The 25,014-nt window shown below is 40.5% G+C and overlaps 1 protein-coding gene across 2 annotated transcripts in view; it reads right to left on the bottom strand.

The window, feature by feature from the left end:
* Positions 1-25,014, bottom strand: part of BICRA (BRD4 interacting chromatin remodeling complex associated protein) — a 464,194-nt gene that overhangs the window by 397,488 nt on the left and 41,692 nt on the right. The gene's annotated exons all lie outside the window — the stretch shown is intronic.

The raw sequence follows: 25,014 nt of genomic DNA, 5'->3' as shown, positions 1-25,014 counted from the left end.
TTGTTGTTTTTAATGCCAAGAGCTCAAACTCTCGCAAATGCGAGACCACTATAATTGTGGCCATGCCCCTTTTGTAGACGCTGCTCGCATATTCAGGTTACCGTGAGCAGCATCCAAACAAAGGGGCGTGGCCACCATTATAGTTAAAGCGTGTATGGTGCTTTCACCCAAAGTTAGAAGGAAAAAAAGGAATGTCAAAAGCTTTCTAGCGTGGCCGCTAAAAGTGAAAGCGTCCCGCGCTGGTAAATGAATAATTAAATAGGCGTGGCTGCTAAAGTGAATGCGGACTGTGCCGTATATTAAATAAGCGCGTCCGCTATAAAGGGGATCGCGCTGTAATTTGAATAAAATATATTACAATTTAAAACAAAGCGGGTGGGCGCTCCGCTGCCGTGGGCGGAATAGAGGAAGAGCATTAAAAAAAATAGTGCTCGCCAACTAGTAAGCGTATCGTGTAACAACCAAAGTAAAATGGCCGGTCCATGTGGGAGGTTACAAGTAAAGACAAGGCGGTACTAAGGAGGGACTAACAAGCCTAGGTACAAATCAGAAGCCAAAATCTACGAAGGGCAAGGACATAAGCCAATAACAAATATGGGCGGAGAGTGGGCTTGGCTTCAAGAGCATACTCCAATACACCATGCCTCGCAGAGCGAGCAGCGCATGCGCGCTGCCCTTAGGCTCAACCTAAAAATGGCCATGCTATAATTATCTAAATTAGAAAACAATACCCAATTCTTGTCAGATAAAATTGAAACAATGCTAAACCAGAAATAATTAAAAACCTTCGCATCTAGGGTATTCCAGAGAGGCAAAAAGGTATAGATATGAAACAAGTGGTGAATTTGCTAGTTGGCTCTAAAAGATGTCTAGGACAAGATAAGTGAGATTATCAGAGATCCATTTAGACACTGCCCAGCTAGAACAAAACACAGAAAAATACAAATAATTTTTTTCATCTTTTTGCTTAAAGCAAAATGTATTGTAGGCCTCTAGTTGCTCAAACGCTATAGGTGAAGAACTACGGGTTTGCTATGTGATTTCATTGATCAACAACTGAGGAGAGTCAATAGGATTTGGGAATAAGATGAATATGTTTAAGAATTTAGGAATTAGTCTGAATGATATTTCCCACTCTACTAAAAGTTGTGGGAAAAAATGATCCCAAAGAAGCGGACATGCTAATGACAATCAAGAGTAGCACAATTATCTAAATGTTTTTTTAGTTGTTTTTAAAAAGGAAATAATAATTGTATTTACAAATTTTCCATACTGCTATGTTTGAATCAGGCCTCACTGCCCACTTGCTATGGCGAGTCAGATTATATCTACTGGCCTGTTCTGGAGAGCTGACAGAGAACATGTATTCTGTTCATTCAGAAAAAGAATGACCAATAAAGATATTTTGAAATACTGTTTTTATCTTGTCACACTTGCTGTACGTTTCAACGAGAGCGGCTAAATGTCAACTTGTGTTTTCTTACAGTTTGCTGCTTATTTTATCCTGGAGGTTTGGGTTTACTTTTCTTTCTCTGACTGCAAAGTTGAAGGATTTTGCAAAGTGCTGTACAGGGAATGTGAAATGAAAAACTGTAAGATGTAATTTTTAATACAATTAGAAAGGGTCTTAATACTAGAGAGGAATGGGAAAGACTGTTGAAATAAGATTGAAGGAACAGCTCCGCGAGTGGTCAGGCAAATCGTATCTATTGTGTGGATAATTGCCATATCTTTGAATATAACTGTAAAAGCATAATTATAACTCACTACTCCTTATCAAGTGCATAGACATACGTTATTTTTTAATATAATAATTTAGTGATGACCCTTTCAATATATATCACCTTTAGACAGCAATAAGAATGAATTAGACCAGTACATTTGTCCTAACATGTAGTGTTTTAATTTATAGAAACACCCTATTTTGTTCTGGGGTCGACTATTAATAATATTGGCTGATTAAAAATGATAGGAGAGAGTTGAGATTGCAATAAAGGAATGGATATACGAACGCAGTATGTAACGATGAATTGCATCTATTTGACTCGGGAGATTACACTACCTCCCAATCCAAGATGGTGGCTGATGCAGTACGTCGTTAGTGTCTGAGTGTTTAATATATTGCAAGCACAGAGAAGAACCTTGAATGTGGTAGTTGCTGCTAAATCCAAATTCTTTAAAAATAACTTGCACCAAATTAATATCCAGCATAGAGCTGATAGTATTGTAAATATAAAAAATGCTTTTTATGGAAACCCGAGGTTATTTGAAATTATATATAGGGTAATACATTTAATACTTTGGCTATTTGTACGGCGCTGGGCGGGAGTGCAGTATTTAGCCCTGCTACAAGATGGCGGCCGGGACTAGGGAATAGAGTAGTCCTATTTTCCTTTCTATACACCATAAGTTTTGGCGCGATAACGGAAGATAAAAACAGGGAAAGTGACCCACTGAGACATAGATACGGACACATGGCTGGACGCGGAGATTTTTCAATCCCGGTAAGCGTCGGGTGTAGGCTTTTTAAAATTAGGGTGCAGCCTTGCTACTATTGAATAATAAATCATACGCATAGGGCATAATGTTTTCTTTTTTTAAATAGTTCTCTAGAAACGGTTAAGAGACTTGCAAACTTAGGAGGGGCAGTTTATAACTATGCATACATGCAGATTTTACTAGATGCGATGGGCATAAACATGCCTGTCTATTTTCCCCTAACTGCAGGGTGCCTGCTCAATGAAAATTTGGCAGATACGAAGGGAGGCAAACTGTTTTGATTGCTCCATCAAAATAACCACTTCTGAATTCATACTATCCACTAAAAGGTAAACTTTTTCACTGTAGAATTGGGGGCCAGAATTATAATTAGTTAAAGAATGGAGAAAGATACTTACAACTCTATTAGATAAAAACGAGTTTAACAATATTCACTGTACCCTTTGTTCTAGATGAAAACTAGCCTAAAGGAGAAGTTTGAAATTGGCCTGGAGGTTGTTGATAATGATGTTGGCACCACCCACAGAAGTAATAAATTGGGTAGGTTATAAGGACTATTGGGTTGTTGAGCCATAAACCTTATGGGGAACATGAGACCTGAACGATATCCTTTGCTTTGTGTTTATTAGAAATAGGAGCTATCCCGAGTGAAGCCTTCCTGAAGATTGAAAGTCGGGAGACCTCTTCCCCGAATTCGTACCACACGCCCAGATCACTGTGGGTTGTGATTGCCATGAGTGTTAATGCTGATTTGGGGGTGGTTTATTATCAGCCATTGATTAGCTCAGTTGGTGATAATTAAGCATGAATATATACTGAGTATGAATAGACCCTTGGTGGAGGTTATTCGCCGACATGAAAGTGAATACAAATAACACATTCTTATATGTGTTCATCAGAAGGATGAATTAAAATAGGCCTTTGTGTCGGTGGATGGTGAGTTTGTTGCTGGGGGGCACATAAGAGTCTCCCACGTGAGAATGAGGATGACATGTAATACAGGAGTTGTGTGAGTGCTACTGAGCCAACAATCGTAATGTGCATGTTTATTTAGTTAGTATGCATTTTTATGTAAAGTATTAGAAATGAATTTAAATTTAAAAATAGATTAACTGTTTATATGTATGATTACATGGACATATATACATATACTGTTTTGTGTTTTATATAGATTCAAAGTGCTGGAATGTTAATGTTGTCATTGTAAAGTCTGAAGAAGGTGGTTGGACCGGTGATGCCACCGAAACGCGTCACTTCTTGGTCATTTTTAAGAATAATTGTTCTTTTTAGGGAATGCATTATATAATAGACTAACATTCTCAACTTTTTTAGGATGGAATGTCAATGTTGATGCTCATAATTATTGTGCACTTTGTTTTTAACATATATTATTTTGTGTAAATCACTGTACAATAACTTTGAATGCATCATTGGGGGATTGTCTTTGAATTTTAGAGCGGATTGCTCTATTTTATTTGTTTTTAATTGTGTCATAATGAACTTTGAAGATATGATGAATAAACATTTATACATTTGATTGATTGGTCATTGTGATTGGCTCCTGTGGGATGAATGAGAAGTGAGAATTTAGTGTGCGAATTTTGTTTCCAAAAGGGATCAATCTTTGGTTCTTGTGATTTGAGTGACAAGTGAGATATTGGTGTGCGAAATTTGGGTTTCCCAAAGGGATTAATCTTTTAAGACATTTTGTTTCTAACACACAACATTTAAATATCTTGTAAATAAACTGTGCAAATACTTCAAAATATATTTCAGTAGTTAGGAAAGCAAATTTTTTGTAATTGTGTGTGATGGAAATGGAATATGTGCTGTCAGTTCACCACCACTTGATGCTTTAGTAACATATTTATTAAACATGAGAGTTTTTAAACATGAACTGAGAATCATTCCTGGTCCCTCATCTTGATAACAATGCTATTAGTGAACTGAGAGGCAGTCGTGGTCATGTGTACCCTTAATGTGAGATAGATTCTAATTGTACACGTAGCAAAGGTTTCGTCTATTAAATCAATTAAGAGGTTTTTTTAAAGCAGACATCTTGAACTCACACATTTGAAGCTGCTCTCATATGTGATAATGAATAATAAAGAGGCGACTCTGTAATATAAAATATTTGTCTAGGACCACACAATTTGAAGCTCTGTTAATGGGTCAAGCGCATTATAGTTAGGTCGAGTAGGTTATTCAAGTCACTAAAACTGCAGGTCTGGTAACATTTTTATGATTTTTCGAGGCCTGTGAATAACTGCATCACATGGAGAGATGAAACATCTTCTGCATGGAAGGATACATTTGGAGAGAGGGGGAATAGGAGAGTCAGAAAGACTAAGATGTCACAAAGGGTGAGGAAAGGGGTGCACCTCAATATAAAATTATTAAAAACTCCTCTCGCCAGTGATTAGGATGCACATTCATGAATGAATATTCTTAGTCTGGGTAATTTTTATCTAAAACTATGGACACAGAATGGAAATGGACTGGAAGATCACCCAAAAAGAAATAACAGAGTTAAATACACAAACTAGGATAAAAGTTGGCATAATACCCCTGCAAGAAACCCACCTCATGAAAACAGAGGTAAAGTAGGGGCTGATGGTAAGCTGGGTGGATGGCTTAACAGTCTCAACTCAAACCACATAAATAAGTGCGTGCATCTATTATTACTCATAGGCAAGGATATAATTATCTTAAGAAGCAAAAAGACCCCCACACGGAGATGGGCAATTGTATTTGCCTTGGTTCAGGGAGTGCAGCTCACCCATATTTCAATATATGAACCATATCAAGATGAGACCGACAAGATGAGACCGATTGCTACAATTTTTTTTAAATATAGCTCTGTTTGCATCGCCTTATATATTAGCCTATAATCTCAATACTGTACTTGATGAGAAAACTGATGGATCAAATCAGGACTCACACACACGAAAACGACTAAAAGGAGTGCAGTTTTAAAGAAAATCAAGTCAGAATCAGACCTTATGGACATATGGAGGAAATGAAATAACAGTATACTTTTTAAAATAACAGACATCGTTATAAAGCAAAGTAGGATTGCATCGGACAAAACTCAGCACACAATCAAGGTAATCTGGAAGGAAGAAAGATCAGCTCTTATGAATCGGGATCAAGAGATAAGACATGCTATCTAGCAACAATTTCACACTATTTACTAGGGAGTGATAAATCCAGAAACAGAAGAAGGTTTTCACTGGTTAGAAAAGCTGCAGCTACAACAGCTTAGTAATAAAAAATAGAAGAAAAGATCATGGTGTAGTAAGTATTTAAAGCTATTAACCCACAAAAGATTTGCAAAGTCGGATATTGGCCTTGGTTTTCAGGAGATCTGGGGGCCGTTTTATGCATTGTGATTGTTTGCGCCTGATGCACCTTTTAAAAGGTGTGCCGGGCGCAAACAATCACAATGCACACTATTATGATGTATGCGCTACCCCAGGGCAGCCGCGAACTCGTGCTGCACTGCAGACAGCACATTCATGTGAAAATACAGAGCCACTGCTCTGGGTTTTCACAGAGCAGACGGCACTTGCATGCACTTTTACAGGATAATGGAGATCCCCTTGCAGGCGGGTGCAGTCAGTGGCAATGGCAGTCTCATCGCTGTCAGGGGCGGGCAGCCGGGACGTCATGGCTCTACCTAGCGCCTAGTTCTTAGGAGTCGCAAAAACTGCAACTAAACGCTTCACTGGTCGCTCCCTCTGTAAAACGGGCGCTACAGCTACTAACAGGGCTCAAATACTAATGACAGTGAGGCTACGGCGTCCAGACTGTTTTTGGCCAACAATGGCACCGCCTGTAACTAGACTATTGCAGCATAACACTGCAGTGGCGGCCATAGTGTCACGCTATACTGTTTGTGCCATTAGTGTCTGATTAGTTCTTCACTGCCAGAGTGATCCGGGGGCGCCCCCACCACCGTTACTCCACCCTACGGAACCCATGGCTCTGCCTCAGTCACTCTTTCCAACAAGCCGGAAGTCAGGCGCCCTTGCGTGGGACGTGGGCGGGGCCTGCTCCGGCAAAAACAGAAACCGGCGTGCCGTGCTAACGCGGGGCTCCCATGTTGAAGGGAGAGCCCCGCGGTGGCGGCTGGAGTGAAGAGAAGCCCCGGGTCCCAGGAGGGGGCCCTGGTGAAGAATGCGGCGGCCGAGGATGACCACAGCAGCGTGGGGCTCCCAGGATTGCAGGGAAGCCCCGCAACAGAAGTGCTGCAGCCGTGAGGTGGAGCCTCCCTTAGAAGAGCAGCCCGGTGACTAAAGAAGGGCTGGGGGGGCTCCGTGTGGGCTATAGTTGCTCAGAATTACACTTTACGCCAACAATAGCCCACACGGAGCCTCCAACGGGGCTGGCATGTTATCGGAAGCGGGACAGGAGATGTGCACATTGCGTGTGTGTTCACGTGCGCGTACACTGGCTCAAATCCGCCAAAAGCCTTGCGCGTGCCCATCTCCTGTCCCACTTCCGAGGCAAGTCAGCAACAATAGATCTAGCTGCGGACAGCAGCGCTTCTCGCTGCGTTCGCAGGCGAGACCTAAAAAACTGGGATAGTCTCAGAAATAAGACAAATACATAAAAACATACACAGCTCTCCCAACATTAAATTAAGAAGAAGCAGATCAATTAGAGACATAATAGTTTTGAGTAAAGTGAGTGACTGATGATGGAAACAGTTTGGAATTTCATAGGTGCAGTAGATGCATGGCCTATAAGCACTGCTGTAATGTTTGCTCTAATGAAAAAAGATACATCAGAAGCACAATATTTGCTCTTGATGTAGAAAATAATACTGGAGGTTATTGAAGCAATTACCAATAAGGATGCCAAGTGCCCCACAGCCAGGCACATTGCACAAATTTATGAGGCTAAAGACACACTATTTTTGGCATAGACAGGGTCCTGAAGAATTCAAGAAAAGGTCACAGACAAGGTACCCTTATTTAGTTATTTACTTAATGCATTTGTAGAGCATTCTAATACCAAGGTGGTGTCTTGGCGATGGCTAGACAAGAAAACAGGTAGCTCACTTAACGGAACAGAAGGGTTTTCAAGGCTTCCCAAAACGCAAGTGGGGAGTCATGCATCCTGAAATGGAGCAGCACAGAATTCCACAGCTTCACCACCGCAACAGAGAATGCTCCCCCCTATGTGGATCCAGGAAAATTTAGAGCCCACCAGAATACAGGCTTCAGCTGATCTTTGGCAGGGAGTTGGAAAATAACGGAAGGAACGTGTCTTGCAGCTATTGAGGAGCCATACAGTGAAAAGCTTTAACACAATGCATATAGTTTTGAACACTATTTTCTTGAATATTGGAAGCCAATTTATGGGTTGTAAGTCTTGAGAAGACGAAGATAATTTAGGTAGTTTCAAAGCCAGACGAGCTGCCGCATTTTAAATTCACTGCAGTCAACAAACAGACAAAAACTAAATAAATAAATGAAGCAAAGAAAAACTGAAGAAAAAATTAATACCATGAAGCCCGAAAAAAGTTACAGAAATCGAGACTCCTCAAAGATGTTGCTCAAACTAATGGCCAAGCCTGAACTGGTAAGAATGGAATAATCTTCTGAAGTCCCCTCATTAAACAAAAATAACTTATTAACTTGCCCAGCTGAAATCAAATCTTGGTTGAGTTGAAAGCACAGATGCAAATCTCAGGGACAAGAGATGGAGGTGGTCTTAATTATTCTGGCTGGAAGTCACAAGAAAAAATTCTAGGATAATTATTTGCTGAAATCATCAGAACTTTTGTTTTATCCAAGTGTAATTTAAGGCAGTTGGTGTGCATCTAATTCATCACTGCCAACAGGCATTCCCTGAACACAAGGGTAGAGTTGTCCTGCTTCCAGATAACAGAAACCAGCAAATGAGAGTTATTGGCATCATATGCAAATCTCAGAAAAAAGCACTGAATTAGCCTATCCGAAGTTCCATAAACACGTTGAAAAGTGTGGGGCTCAAAGCAAATTCCGGAGAGACCTCATGAGAGACATCCTTGAATACTGATTGGAAAGGCCCCATCCATACAGCCTGTGATCTTCCAGATAAATTGGGCCCTAGAAAAATTAGTGTCTTGCCCTCAACACCAGCCTGCGTCAGCCACTCCAGTAGCCAGCGGTGGGAGACTGTGCCAACAGCCTCCCTAGAGGTCCAGTAGCACCAAGGGAGAGGAGCAGCCCTAGTTGGCCAAAAGCAAGAGGTACGTTCAGGACAGAGTCTGACGTTTTTTGAGTCCCATGGCTCCAAGCCCCGTGTCCCTCAAAAAGGGCAGAACAGTGAATATTAGGCTCTTAATTTCCCAATCACAAGATGATCAGCATTTGCTTTTTTGTTTTTACACATAGTTGAAAGTAGCACTTGTTTCCAATTCTTGGGAATACCTTGCCTCTAAAACAGATCTAATTGGAAAGCGGCAAGAGAGTTTGGTGAAGCAAACTGGTTCCTTCCCATATTATCCCAGGAAGACAAGGATGTTGGATGGGGCGTAGATGTAGGGGTGGGCGAGGGGGTGGGAAGAAGGTGGGACAGAGAAAATAGCCTTCAGTAAGTCATTCAATCAACCTTAGTGATGGGTGATAAAGTACAGTTTCTTACCAGACATACAAATAGGGTCAGCCAAATTAAGGTTTTCATCAATAATACCGGGTGCCTCCAATGGACAAAACTCACAAATCAATGAAAAAAAAATTCTCCCTTAAGAAGTTGGAATCCAATACATTGTAGATCTTGACCTTTGTGAGCCTGTGGAGCTGAATATAACAGAAGAACTGATTGTTCATTTGTAAACCTAATACTATATGAACTACCCTACCTATATTTCACTCCTTTATGGTTTGATGGAATTTCATTTGTGGATTTTAACAGATACACCCTACTTTTTTTTCTTTAATGTACCACTTGGGATTGGACTACTCTATCAAAAAATGGATAACTAAAAGACTAAAAAAAATAGTTAAATAATTTGACCTATTATAATTTTATTATATTCAGGTTTGCCACTCTGGGGAGGAATAATTATTATCCTTTCAAATAGAACTGTGGCATTTAAATCAGACTTGGAATTTGCCCTGTTTGAGTGTGACTGGTAAAACCAAAATGTCATGACAAACAGAACAGTGTTTTCATACAAAGTTTGGGATAGTTATCAAATTCGATCTAACAATAATCATGTCAGGATGGTCATAGGGGTGACTTCAATTAAATCATAACTTGGCATTGGGCCTTGATCTACGCAACGCTTGGAGGATATGGGATCCCAATTCTAGGGAATACACTCATGCATCAGAAGTGCATGGCTCCCATTCCCCGAATTGATTTCTTTCTGATACCAGCTGCGGATCTACTGCATACTCTGGGGTGCCCACATCCTGGCCAGAGGACTTTCTGATCCTAGACAAAATGGTGGGACCCCGGGAGACCAAATCCTAGTGAGCATCGATACGTTCTTGGCAAAGACAGACATTACAAAGCACTAGAAGAGGGTGCCCTCAGAAACATGTCAGGGTGTGGGGCAAATAGTGGCTTTATTAACGTCTAGAGGGGTTATGAGGGCTGGGGGGCAGAAATATATTTTTTTGTTGTGAGTGGTGTGTTGATGCTCTGTTTAAAAAACTAAAATTGTTTAAAAAACAAAAATAACAACAGAAACAATAACCATGTATACATGAGCTCTGTGATGCCTGATCTTAAAGAAAGACGTAGTGGAGTAATCTGTTTTCGGTTTACTTGGCATTATTCACGTAACATTTTTGGCACAGCACAATGGCGTTCACTGTGATCAAGCCTAGCACGAACAGCTGAAACATAGCAGATCTGCAGTTTGCTGACTTAAGAACAAAAATCTTCTGCAACGAGTTCCACATGTATGCGTCTTTTCTGCAGCGGTTACAATTCTGGCATATTTAACTTGGGGAAAACTGTGTATTAGTGTATAGAGGTGTAGTGGCGGTTCTGACACACTTTCCATTGAAAAAGCATTTTTGATTTCCCTATAACTTTTAACCCTGTACACAGATTTGCTATAAATTTGGCAATTTACTAGCTTAGTCAGCAAAGCTTAGACATGCAACATTTGCAAAGATCCATCAATGGAGAAAAAAAGGAAGAGGGGGTAGTAAACAAAAGAAGTGTTTTCTGATTGTAACTCCCATAGGAAATTTTGCTCACATCTACAGCCAAACCGCTAAACGGATTCACACGAAACCTGGCATGAAAAGGAAGACCTTGAGATCACAGCAAACCACATCTAGACATCTAGACAAAGGAAGAGACAATGATTGAGAGAGGAGGTGGCAGCTGGGATACTCAAAAACATGAAGTCTCTGACAGCCAAGAATTAAATGTGCCACATTATGGCGATGTGGAGTTTAGAGCCTTAGAATTTGTTAGGCGATCATATTCCTTGGAAAATTCACACCAGCCAGCTACAACTTTCACACTATTTAGGACCTAAAAGTAGTTAACCATCCGTTCACTCCGAAAGAAAAAATAAAGACCAAGGCAATAGGTCTCATTGTATAACCATGCGATCAGTATATTCTGTTGTTAGGAACATAAGGTTGTAAAACATAAGCACCAGCTTTGATATGTGCGTGTCCAAAATGACCAAGTCTGCTGACAATTTTTCACAGACAAAAGCAAAGGTAATAGAAAATAATCAATTAGATACTTATTATGGAAGTTAATTTCATTAAATCACGAGAATATGATCACTACACTCAATTTTGCCCAATAATATGATAATAATTGTGCTAGAAAAGAAAGACTTTCGTGGGACACACTTAGGGGATAGAAACACTGGTGAAACCAAATGGCTGAGAGTGACTTTTTAGGTCGAGCCTGGGCAGCATATGCGCTGCTCTGCGAGGCATGCTGTATTGAGGTAGGGACTTGCAGCTCCATCCACGCTCTGCCCACATTTTTCATTGGGTTGTGTCATTGTCCACTGTAAACTGTGGCTGTTCATTGGTCAAAAGGCTTAGTAGTCCCTCCTTAGTACCGCCTAGTCTCATTTTGTAACCTCCCATGGCGACACTCCCTGTTACATGTGCTGTTGCTTGGCGGACTTTAAATACAGCCTCCGAGCACTATTTTCTCAACTAGTTTTGTCCTGCCTGCTATTGCAGGCAGGACACGCTCTCTCCTAACACCTTTTAAAAAATGTTTAGCATTCATTTGCGAGAGTTTTAGCGATAGGCATTGTAAATGACAATGCCTTTTACTTATCTGTTTTAAAAACAACACATAAATAAAAGGCACTGTTATTTACAATGCCAATAGCTCAAACTCTCATAAATGCCAGATCTATTGCATTGGAAATGCTTGTTTTGCATTGGAAACACCGAACAGAATCTCTAGGAACTTGTGATAAATAACTTTGTGGAATCTGGGTCTCGGGCAGTTGCGAGGCACTGGAGAAGAACGTCTTTTGCAGCCCTGCAAACTTCTCACAGCAATGAAAGTGAGCGCACCGCTTGCTTGCTTGCAGGGGTGACATGGGAGGGGACTCTCCAAGCTCGAGGTTGCTCACTTCCTCCTCAAAAGAGACGAGTAACAGTAGTGTCAACCTCTTCCCAGTTGTTATTCTAGATAATGGTACATATAGTAACCTTTACAAAGTAGGATAACGCTCACTATGTGCACACAGGAAGCCCAGGTAAACATTTTCCCACATACAATGCAGGCTATTGTACTAAAGCACATTTAAATGAGAATGACAAAATAAAAAAAAAATCCTGTATAAAAGAAATACCACACATGCCTGTTTGATCATTTATCCGAACTGTCAAACATTGATTGACGAGTTGCAAACTTTGTTGTTGCTGACTATTGCTTTGCCTACTCCTCCAGTTTGTCACTGCATGGCAATTTCTCCAATAGAGTCACATTATCACCTCGGAGCTAATAACAAATATTTCACACAATTTGAACTGAAACATGACCAAATGTTGTCCTGTCAAATTAGCAATAACTGTGAAAAGTGGAGACCAACTTTTGGGGTTGAAGGAAATTGCAATCAAGATTTCCTGCACATCCCATAAGGCTTTCACAGCTGCTTTTTCAATTTCAGATTTCAACTTCGAGGTTATCTGCAAGGTGACTTTCAAATAATGAAACACCTTTTTAGAGCCAGGGTTAAGAGCACACTACCGCTCTTCCTCCATTTTTAGAAATATTTCTGAGCATGCACCAAGCAACCATAGTATCTTTGACCATATAGCTGTGAGTGCACCATTCAGACACCCGAAATGGGCCTGTGCATTAGTCTGCCTAGTGATCTCTGGATAGAATACTGAGCATGCACCAGTCTACCTTTTTGAGATAAAGTTGTCAGACCGAGGCAGCATTGCCTCCAGCCTGCTGGCCCCATGAACCAGCACTGGCAAAGCCAATAGGTCTGGTTTTGGCTGCCCGTCGTTATGGTTTTGTCAATAATTTTATTGTTGGAGAAACCGTCATATTCTTGAAAATCGGGAAAAAAACATATTAGCTAAAAACAACAATATTTATTCAGTCTCGAAGACCACACATTGCCATAGTACTTGTTCCCTGTTACTGAAGGGAACTACTTAGTGAGCGTGGATGTTCTCCTTGTGAAATGACTGAACACCAACACTCACAGTGAAGGTATTTAAAGGATGAAGGGGGCCAACCCACTGCCCCATGCCAGCAGGACAAAAATGTGAGATAGACCAATGGAAGAAGTGGACTACCTAAAACCCCTTATAAGCATATTACAGTTATACTCTTAATAAAATTAAGAGGATTTGGCTAATTCCCGAGGTAAAAAGCATTGCAAAGCCAACAGGTCTGGTGTTGGCTGCTAGCATTTTGGCTTTCTACATGCTTGATGGGTCACAGATTTTGCACTATTTTTAGAAGCAGATGGGGCCTCATAAGTATAGAAAATAAACACTGGCTCATAGTAAAAATATGTGTTTGCCACGAGAAAGCATACCTTGCCACAGTAGTCTCAGGTACTGAAGGGGCCAACGGAAGTGCTGTTTGATAAAGAGCAGAATGTCATCCCTCACAGAGAAGTTAGCCAACGGCTGAATAGGCTGACCCACTGCCCCATGCGGTGTTCCATACTAGCCAGAAAAAAAAGAGATGTGAAAGACACAACAACAGACCAATGGACGAAGAGGGCTGTCTGAAAGTCCTTGAAAGTAAGTATATTATATGTAATCTGAGTAAAATGAAAGGGTCTTGGCTAATGCCAGACCTAAAAATTAACTGCCAGAATATATCATTCTGAACAGGAACAGAAAGATAAGGGGATATATACTCTAAAAATTACAAACATAGCAACAACATGTAGTCCGAAAGATAGTGGCACGTGTTGAGATCAACATAACTGCTTCAAACCCACATTATGCCTTTGCTTGGAAAGTGCAAAATGGTTTCATGTACAGCTATGAGGAATTAAACGTCCACTGCAGCTCTCTGACGGCTGCTTTGGTTTCCTGGGTCATAGCATTTTGAAAATATCTTACATATAAAAATAAAGGTTGTATTCTTTACCTTTTCTTTTACTACATAGTTTAGTTCACAATACTGCTGTGTCCATGGTACATAAGAAGCTTTCAAGAGCAGTGAATTTGATGCAGTGTGTTCTAGGGAAGTGATTACACCTTCTGAATAGTAGAGGAAGAGCATTATCTGAGCAGGCACCTTTAGGTTGATAGGGATGCCCTTCTGATCACCACTTCCAGGTCACAATATTGGCTCTTATCTGCCTACCAGCAGAATCATTTACACCACAAGGCACAACTTTCAACCTCCTTTGTGACTGCTATTGGGAAGTTCAGATTTCAGTATATGTGTTTGGGTTTACAGTTGGCTTAGGCTCTGTTCCAGTGGATGATGGATGAGTTTCAGAAGCAGGCATTGGAGAGGGATCTTCTTCTAGCACGATATACTAGTAGGAGTAGTCAACCAGATAAACAGCATAGCAGCCCAATTTAGACTGTAAATTAACACAAACATTTACAAGAGAAGATTTTTTATGTGAATTGAATTTCTAGCTACAAAAGCTGCATGGCTTAGCAAAGAATAAATACCCACATGATTAAAATTAAAAATATATTTTTTAGGTTCAACCCGCTTAAAGATACTAGACCGGAATGAGAATTTCTTTTTATTTTTACTCTATAAGAAATCATTTTACCTACAACTTCCAAAAGAGGGAGCAAAATAAATTTCTAAACTAACTGGACCATTGGGTTTCAGTTATGAGTAACAATTAAAGAGATTTGGATATCCTGGCACAGTATGTTTTACTTATTTAGAAGATAAAAATGTCAGACAAAGGTGAGTTACGTTTCTTACAAGAAGCACACTGTCAACCACCCCTGAACCCGAAGTAGGAAAGAAAGTGTTGTGAGCTAGCCAAGATGCAAATTATGGGCTATAGTGCTGGGAGAACACTATAGAGGCCCCCCTTATTTCCTAGGAATGCCAAAAAGGCAAGATGCTCTCGTGGGAGAAGGGCAAGTCTGAGCAGCAGGGAGAGTGGGTGAACTTGGACATAGCTCACCCTGGCCAAGGGATGGGGGGTTGAAAGGCTGCCTGGGAGAAGCTCAGAATATCTGTGCCCCAATGCTAATGAGGACCGCACATTGAGGTGACCATTGATGCAGAACAGGCACACTTCTACCTCCATACTGTGGCCAGGAGCAAGGGACAGCAAACAAAATGGAATAATGAAGTGCAACATTCAAAATGGTTTGGGAGTTCCCATGTTGATGAAGGAGGAGTAAAACGAAGCCCCGGACTGCCACTCTGTGAACGCAGGGAGCGAAGATAAATCCTACCACCCACAGGGAAGGAATGACAGCGAAGTTCAGAAGCCAAGTGAGGTGGAGAAAGTCAAGAAATAGCTACAACGCCCACCAATAAAAAGAAATGGGGAGCCGCAAAAAACGAAATGGGCAAGTACATATCTGGTGGTGTTAAAGGAGGGCCCAGAAGAACTTAAAGAGTGACTGTGTGGCTGGAGGGCAGGGTAAAACAAATGAGCAATGTATCACCGAGACCTATGAAGGACTGAAAAAGGCACGAGAACACCCAAAAGCAGATAAAGAGCTTGCTTATAGACCCAAGAAGCTAGAAGAGTGACGATCCAAATGTGAATGGCTCTGCTACAAGTACAGGAAATATGAAAGAACAACAACCCCCATTTCTAATTTATTTCTGCACGCAAAAAGATGAAATGAGAGCAACACTAAATAGCGCAGTGGAAAAGGCTTTAAAGTCGCCAACTAAAGTAAATAAAAAAAACGTAAAGGTCTTTTTGTCGGAAATAAGAACAGACACTGAAACAAAACTAACTGATGGCATTATGAGACTGAGAACATAGACCATTAAATATATCTACAAGATTTAAAGAGAAATACAAGGGACATGCAAGCTGAAAGACAGTCAAGTGCAGCAGCTGATGCAGAGCAACTGGTCATCACCACCAGCTGTCACCTTGAGACATAGGTAGAGATATTGTTTGTAAAATGCAAAGACTTTGAATATAGGTCGTAAAGACACAAATTACGAATTAGAATCATGAAAGAAGGAACAAAGGGACATAAACAACCACATGGTGGAACGTTTTAGAGGTATCCTGATGGTCGCCCCACATATTTCGACCGGAATTGAGTGGGCAAACGGAGATGGTAGGCACAGAGATCCAAAAAGGAGATCCTGAGGGACACTGCATAGAAGCTTTTAAGCTATGGTTAAAAGAAGTAATTATGATAAAAGCATAAGGCAAGAAGACAATACCCTACTGTGATAGTGAGATCTCAATGTTCCAGGACTATCAGCAGCAACACTGAGAAGGCAATAATATGAGGATGTTGACACAGGAACTCAAACAACAAATGAGGTACAAGTGGAAAATACCAAAAGGTTTACAGCTTGATTGGAAAGGGAAGACAAAAATAATCAGGTCAATAAGCAAAGGGGAAGCACTTCTGGGTATACAGAACAATGTTGAGTGAAGCTCAGTAGAAGACGAACCATCGTCAATATGACAAGCCCACAGGAAATCACAATTTCTTTGACCAAGACACAGAGTGATGGACACATTTTTGAAGTCAATAAATAAGGAGGTATTGGGGGGGTAGGAAGGCTGATATTGCAAGTCAGGTAGGTTTGGGGGGGGGGGAGAGGTAGAGGGCAGGGCCCTGTGTTTATCTGCAGAATGATGCAAATTGGAGTAGACCTGCCCTCCTTTAAGGTGAGTGAGGAAACCAGAGCAGTGCATTGAGATTACACTAAGGCATGACATTGTGCCTCCTCCCAGATGGGCGAGGTAAACGCAACACAAATACACAGCCAGCAGTACAAGTAAAGGAGGTGAAGAGAACCGAGAGAGAGAGAGAGATATCCTAGTTAAACACAATATTTAAGTACTCAACCCACAGCGGACGGTGATGGATATTGAGACCGAGCATCATAAGGACAGGTTACTTGATCAACCTAGAAGTGAGGCGGGTGTGTGTTTATAAATTAGGGTAAGTTAATTAGCTAGGGGTTGTTTGTTCAGAAGTTGGTTAGACAGATTCTATAATGGGGGTCACATACACCTTTCTAATCACAATTCTAGGGGAAAAACAATACATAAGCACACAAATAATTTGGAAAATTCAAACTAATTTCTTTGAATGAGACCCTATAGTTGCATTGAGATCAATTCAGAATTATTTAGAAGGGCTACCCGGCCCAACTATCGTCCACTGAGAAAACTAAGACAGGGGTGGCTATACTGCGAACAGACCCTTGACTTCACAACATTGGATATTTACCGAGATCCAGAACAAGGATATATCTGAGTTTTGGCAGAAATTCAAGAAACATGCTGCATCCTAAAACCTTTATAAGCCCCAAACACACACCAGGAAAATGTCTTGGATACGATTTAAACAGATTTGGATTGGTAAGGAAAACATGTTATAATGGGAGGAGATCTAAATAGAATTTGGGATCATACATTGGACAAAAAAGCCTAATACAGTTTGCAAAAATCATGGCAAAAGGTTCAAAGCAAAATATACAAATCAAAGACTATATGATGCCTGGGGAAAACTACACCAGGAGGAAAGAGATTTTTTTTAAACTCCAGCGTACATAAGTCTTAAACAAGAATGGACCAAATATTCATATCTACAACTCCGCTACACAAAATCCAATCTGCAAGAATTAGTTAAAGAACAGCAACAATTTTTGCTTGCTGAGCTCCACATATGATTCTGTAGCAATGTGAAGAGATTAAGCCTAATGATCTAGTATCTTGTCTTTGATCTCAGAGGCTAGGCCTAATCTCCCAGCTTCAGAGCTTGGCAAAATTTGGGGCTTCGGTTTGAATTACTTCCTCTACACGTGCATCAAATTACAAATAGGTAAATTAAAGTATAAATATTTCTGTACAATGTTCGTGCTTTTTGTGATCTCTTCCACCAACAAGGTAGGTTCATGGCAGCAGGTACACTGCCCGCAATAATATGAAACACAACATCAAAAAATAAGATGCTGGCACTCCAGGCATAACCATCCTGTCTATGTATTTCTGCAACTTTAACTAGTAATTGTGCTAACTTGTACTCTCCCTGTAAAATCTTTTCAACCCTCGCTCTCCATCATCTACGGGTTTCTCTAACCAGATGCCGTGCACAATATTGTTCTACATAGAGTACTTTATGTTTGCAATGAGATGGACTAGAAAGTGTACACAGTACGACGCCCTACAGGTTTTTAGAGCTAGGCATGCACAATGTCAAACAGCTGAATAAAAATAATAGACCCATTATTATTGAACAACTCGATGGCACTCATTTTATCTGACTCTGAAGTATAAACAGTTAGACCGAACCCATTATGATTGTAACCTCTGACCTCTTTACATAGATTCCTGCAGCAGATATGACCTTTTAAACCACTTCAGCTCAATACATTTTTTTAATGTCAGTAGTTGAACAATCACACTGGATACTACACGTGACTACTTAATTCTTGAATGTGTATGTAAAAAGTGTTTTTCAAGAAGAAAAAACACAAGAATCCTCGCTCCTGAGCGGATTACTGTGATGTGAGTAAACCTACATTTGTAAAATTTACATTTTTAAACTAATGTACTTCTGGTGTAATCAATACAATCTTTGTAGTTATTTTTAAACATTAAAAATATATATTTTCACCTTACAGACCCTCTCCAAGCAGCAACAATAATAGAACATTTACTTGAAACAACGACCTGCTGATTAGAAAGAAGATTCATTTAAATTACACTTGGGACATAGCCAAAATTTGAGTTACATGAAATTTTACATATTTCTTATTCCATAGTTTCGCATAATTTTCGCCCATGGGGAAACTACCTTGCGCAGAATGTCTAGCTGGTATTTTAAGCTCCAGCCTGTCTCCTGCTAGTGTCTCGAGTGAGACTTAAGCTATGTCCGCCCCTGAAAAAGTCATGAGACATACCAACAAAAGAACTTCATTTTGTTGAAATGACCTGAAATTTTACACAAAAATACACAATTTGCACAGATTTACTGCAGATACATTTTAATTGAACATGCTAGCATAATACTGCAGCTGAAAGGGTACAGATTCATGTATATGGAGTCCTACCGATCTATAGCAATTTTACCAGCACTGATACGGAAATCAGTGACGCTCAGCTGATTCGGAGTACTGCGATAGGCATATCAAAATATGATGTAGTTTGTACTGCACATATTGACGTAGTGGTGTAGAAACCAGAGATTAAATGTACACTTGCACAATATATAACTTATAATAAAACAGACAAATCCACATTTGCTCGTGCTCAGTCAGTGGTTGACCATTTCACCATGTAGCGAAATAATAGTGATATTACATGTTTTAACCCCGTGAGCATTCTCGACTTAATGCATACACTAAAAACTGTAATCGATATAAGCATTTCAACTCTTTCACAACAGAACTTTTTGGAGCAAATGCTCCCTCATGAAAACAGCACAGCCCTTTGCTAAAAAAAAACCTCTCTGAAGCTACTAGGATTGTGCAACAAACGTAAAATGTGTACATGATAAATGTCTAAACTGTGATATGATGCAATGTTGCTAAATAAAAACAAGTTTAAAAAAATTAGGATTGTGCAACAAACATCCAGCATTTCTATCTGCAAGTGTTGCTATTTCACCAACAAAATGAGGTAAACTGCTATACGGGGTCACCTGTTGGACTCTCTTGTCTTTTTACAGCAGCCACTGACATAAGCTCAAAGCCCTACGCTATGATTAAGAAACGAAGCCAGGAATGAATTACTCACTGCACCAAATTGACATCCACCCCAAAGGCAACGGTCATCATCACCTGGGGCTAGCAGTTACCACTCTGCCGGCAACCACATTGTATGAGTAGCAATAAAATGTGGCAATACAATGTAAAATTAATGACATTTTAAACCATGTTTTTACTTTTTACTACTTTTACACCTTACTAGATTTCAGTATTTAACTTGATGCTTAGCTTTCACATAAAGCTTAAAAACGAAAACAAATGGAAAAAAGACCCCAGACTGCCTGTCTGTTCAAAAGGTACCCAGTGTAACCATCGGTACTCATGATTTGGATGAAATTACACCACTGGGCTAAAGTCCCAGACACCAGTGGTTTTCGCTCCTAGCCGCTAACTGGATGAACATGGAATTCTAGACTAATGATGCATTCAATTCTCACAAGTCTACAACTAAATTAAAACTTCCTGTGAAAAATATGAGACATCTAGGCATTGTTGTTGAGTAAACAAAAACGGTATAAGGTAGTCATATATGTCAGTGTATCAACAGAGGCTCGATGCATAGAAAACACAAGAATTTCACTTGAAAAGACCCACGAAAAGAAATTTATTTCATGGCCATTCCTGTGGTTCACTTCTTACACCATGTGTACTTTGGCAGTAACTAATAATCCCAAATAAATTTTTTTTTTAACTATATATCAAAATCCCACACCAACAAATCAGAGGGAAGTCAATGGTTTTTACTACATACTACACCAACCGGACATCCGGGGGGATAACATCTCTTCCCTCCACCAGGCAACAGAGTTTTATTCACAAACCGCTCCCTCACACGACTCATACCAATGTCCCTCCCTGCTTCATCCTGAACACTTGCTCTGTCGCTGTTAGGAGTGGTCTGTCCATGGCTTTATCATCATTGGCCCTACAGGTCATAAATATATATATATATATATATATATATATATATATATATATATATATATATATATTTATAAATATATTATCTACTGGCGGTCGCCAGTAGATAGTTATAGTTAGGACCGTGTTTCCATAGGAAATAAATGAAGCGGTGTACTGTGGGATTTGTATTTTGCATAGAGTCACGTGATGTACTAAGAACTATGAAAGCACGCAGTAACTTCCTCTACAATTTGAATTTACCTTCCACCTGTGAGCAAGGCCGATTAGGGGCCGAAACGTTAGGTAATGGGAAGGAACCTGCGATGCTAGACGCTGAAATAAATGCCGTCCTACCAGCAATGGGCCTCTTGTTTTGTGTGGTTGAAGTTGATGGGCTGCTCCGTGCCCGTTGTTGAGAGGTCGCCCTGAAGGGTCGGGGGCTCCAGGAACAAGAGAAATGTGTTTGGAACTTTTATGAGGAGCATGACCCACTGAATGTGCCCAGGCCTACCGAGGAATGCCAATGTGGTGAAAGGGTGCACGTTTTGGAAGGGATTCGAGATAAAGTACTTTTATCTACGATCGTGCAGGTTGGATATTGTTTTGCTCACGTCATTGGAACATTTGCAACAATGTGCGAGGAACATCTACTCACCTGGCTATCATTCGAATTCCACACTGACACAGTATCCCCGCTATGAAGGTATTTAAAATTACACCGTGTATCTGAATGAGGACTTCCAGTTTGTACATTACAAATAAATGAAGCGGTGTACTGTGGGATTTGTATTTTGCATAGAGTCACGTAATGTACTAAGAACTATGAAAGCACGCAGTAACGTACTCTACAATTTGAATTTACCTTCCACCTGTGAGCAAGGCCGATTAGGGGCCGAAACGTTAGGTAATGGGAAGGAACCTGCGATGCTAGACGCTGAAATAAATGCCGTCCTACCAGCAATGGGCCTCTTGTTTTGTGTGGATGTGTGGATATATATATATATATATATATATATATATATATATATATATATATATATATATATTATCTACTGGCGGTCGCCAGTAGATAGTTATAGTTAGGACCGTGTTTCCATAGGAAATCCGCAACATTCTATTTTGAATAACTTTGGCGCCGATTGACGAATCCTCGCGAAATTTTCAAAATAGGTGGGGCGCTCCGCTCCTACCCTGAAAGTCTCGGGGGAATTCGTCAAGCGGGGGCTGAGAAAAAGGGGGGGTCCCAAAACGTGTTTTCCCCATGCATTTTTCCATAGGACCTTTAGTCCAAGCTACAGCCCGAACGGCTGAACAGAATTACTTGATATTTGGCAGAGAGGTAGTCCACAGGTCAGGGATGTGCCTTTTGCAGGTCTGGTGTAAATCTGTTCAGTGTTTCCTGAGAAAATAGCATTTAAATCAATATATATATCTATAGGCGCGCTACGAGCGCGTACGTTAAGCTTACCGTACGCGCACGCTGCCATGCGCGAGCTTAATTCTGATTGGTGGTTACATGACTGTAAACATTCGAATCGGTCGAAATCAGGAAGTGTCGGCCGCCATTTTGTGTGTCTCACACTGATAAACAAAGGTGGAGAACGTGAAAAGGGGGCAACGAAGAGAGTTGCAGACCCCCTAGCGTTTGTCAGGGGGTCCAAGAAGGAACCAAAAGTATGAAAAATACATTTTTTTTTTTTTTTTAAATCGCGGGGTGCGCGTACGGTAAGCGTACCGTACGCGCACGGCAGAAAAAAATCATTAAAAAAAATAGAAGTAAAAATCATATAAGCGCCAACAGTAGTACAGGAATTTGGTTTTTTACGTCTAGAGAGACTTACAAGTTTAAGGCCAAGACCGCAAAGGAACAGCAGCAACAAATCAGTGCCAAATCAAAAAACAGGAGACGAAAAAACAGACGGTGGGGCAAAGGACACTCAGAACAAAAACAATCGTTCATACAGATACAACAAACGGAGATGAATGGTAACACAAACACACAAAACACAGTGATAAATCTAACCAACATGGAACTTACACAAAACGAAGAAAATATCCTTTCCCTTGGACTCACTTTTTGTGCAAAAAATAACTTTGACTATGCCCAAACCAGAATAGATGTGTTTCAATTTGTAAGAAAACTAAAACTCCAAAAATATTTTTTTCTAGGATCCAAACAACTGAATAATACAGATGAAACACCCATTGATTCGAATACCTTGTCAGTTAAGGACATGGCTCTGCTACAAGACCTAGTACACATGGATAATACACAAAACCCAGAATCGCTAATTGATTTTGCAACTACCTCAGGTCTACCGATATCTAGCACTACAAAGACACCGTTCAAACCTAAGTCCACTTTCATACCCATGATGCCAAAGGATGGCATTGACGTCTTTGCGGAAAACGTCACCAAAGATCTTAAAAATTTGGCACTCACAAGCAGTAAAACATTTGCAAGCAGTAACCGCAACAAAATGAAAAAATATGATGAATTAATCAATAAAATCAAACAAAGAAATGATGTAGTGGTACGCTGGTCGGACAAAGGAGGCAATGTTGTTCTGTGGCCCCTGGAGCAATATAACAAAGAGGCCTTCAAACAACTTAATGACAAGGATTGTTACACCCGAGTGAGCCCCAATATCATTGTGGGAATAAAAGAAAAACTCCACAAAGACCTTTACAACTAGAAAAGTACTGGACTCATTTCGAAACAAGAATTTGAATATCTGAAATGTGACTATCCGGTACTACCCTTGCTCTACCTAATTCCTAAGATACATAAGAACCCTACGGACCCTCCAGGAAGGCCCATCATTGCCGCAATAGGAGGACTTTTTGAAAATACTTCCAGATACATCGATCACTTTCTACAACCTTTTGTGTGCAACCTTCCGGCCTACATTAAAGACACTGGAGACTTCCTCAGAAAAATGTATGATGTCAAATGGGAGAGTGACTTACTTATGATGACGCTCGATGTGAACTCACTGTACACGAGCATTAGGCACACAGATGGTCTCAATGCACTTCACCACTATCTAGGCAGAAGACCTATGTCTATGTTCCAGCATACTGAGATGCTTGTGAAAATGGCTGAATTATGTTTGAGTAACAATGTATTCATATTTGATGGCCTTATGTACAAGCAATTGCAGGCCACAGCCATGGGTACCTGCTTCGCCCCCAGCTATGCTAATCTGCATATGGGCTGGTGGGAGGAGCAGGTACTCAGGGTGGAGCAACAGGTAGCATTCTCAGAACAAGTGAAAATATACGTCAGATACATCGACGATATATTCATATTGTGGAAGGGTTCTGAAGAAAGTGCAACCCAATTCTCTAAAGAGATTAATATCAATACCTTGAACCTTAGCTTTACATGCAATATGAGCAGGGAAACTATTCATTTTTTGGATCTAGAGCTTTTTGTGGAAGGAGACAGCCTCCAATCAAAAACTTTCAGAAAACCAACAGCAGGGAATGCTATACTACACGCTCACAGTTTCCACCCTAGCTCCCTCAAAGCCAGCATACCTTATGCTGAGTGCCTACGCATGAAGCGAAATTGCAGTACTAACACCGGCTTCAAAGAAGCCACAGACGAACTGTGTAACAGATTATCCCACAGAGGCTATAACCAAGAAACCCTTGATAAAGCCAAATCTAAGGTAGCCACCAAAACCCGTAAAGAACTTCTAACTACTAAGATCACTACTTCTGTAGTAAGTGAAGAAAGTTCGACTACCAACACCCCGAGACTGGTTACGGGATTCAATGCCTATCATGCTCAAATCCGTAAAATCATCTATAGGCATTGGAATGCAGTGAGGAATGATCCTGTTCTAGGCACATCCATTAGCAACAAACCCCAAATCACTTTCAGAAGAGCTAAATCTCTGAGACAAGAAATAGTAAACAACGCCCCTAGCAGAACCAAAGCTGAAGGCTCGTGGCTCAAACTGCCTACTGGTTTCTTTAAATGTGCCAAATGTAAGGCCTGTAAGCATGGTAAAAATACCAAAGAAATCGCCTTACCATTCAGACAATCACCTTATGTGATCAGAAGGCATTTCACATGCAAAACGGACTTTGCGGTCTATGTACTGACCTGCACATGTGACAAAAAGTATGTGGGAAGCACTATACACCCCGTGCATGTGCGTATTCTACAACACCTTAGAGCTATCACACATAATGACGTCACATACCCGGTTGCCAGACACATAAACACTCACCACAATGGCAAAGCAGAAGATCTCACTTTCTATGTGGTAGACA

Source organism: Triturus cristatus, chromosome 9, assembly GCF_964204655.1.
Source record: "Triturus cristatus chromosome 9, aTriCri1.1, whole genome shotgun sequence".
Classification (NCBI taxonomy): Eukaryota; Metazoa; Chordata; class Amphibia; order Caudata; family Salamandridae; genus Triturus; species Triturus cristatus.
Note: the sequence above shows the minus strand (reverse complement) of the source record. Positions and strands in the feature narration are given on the sequence as shown.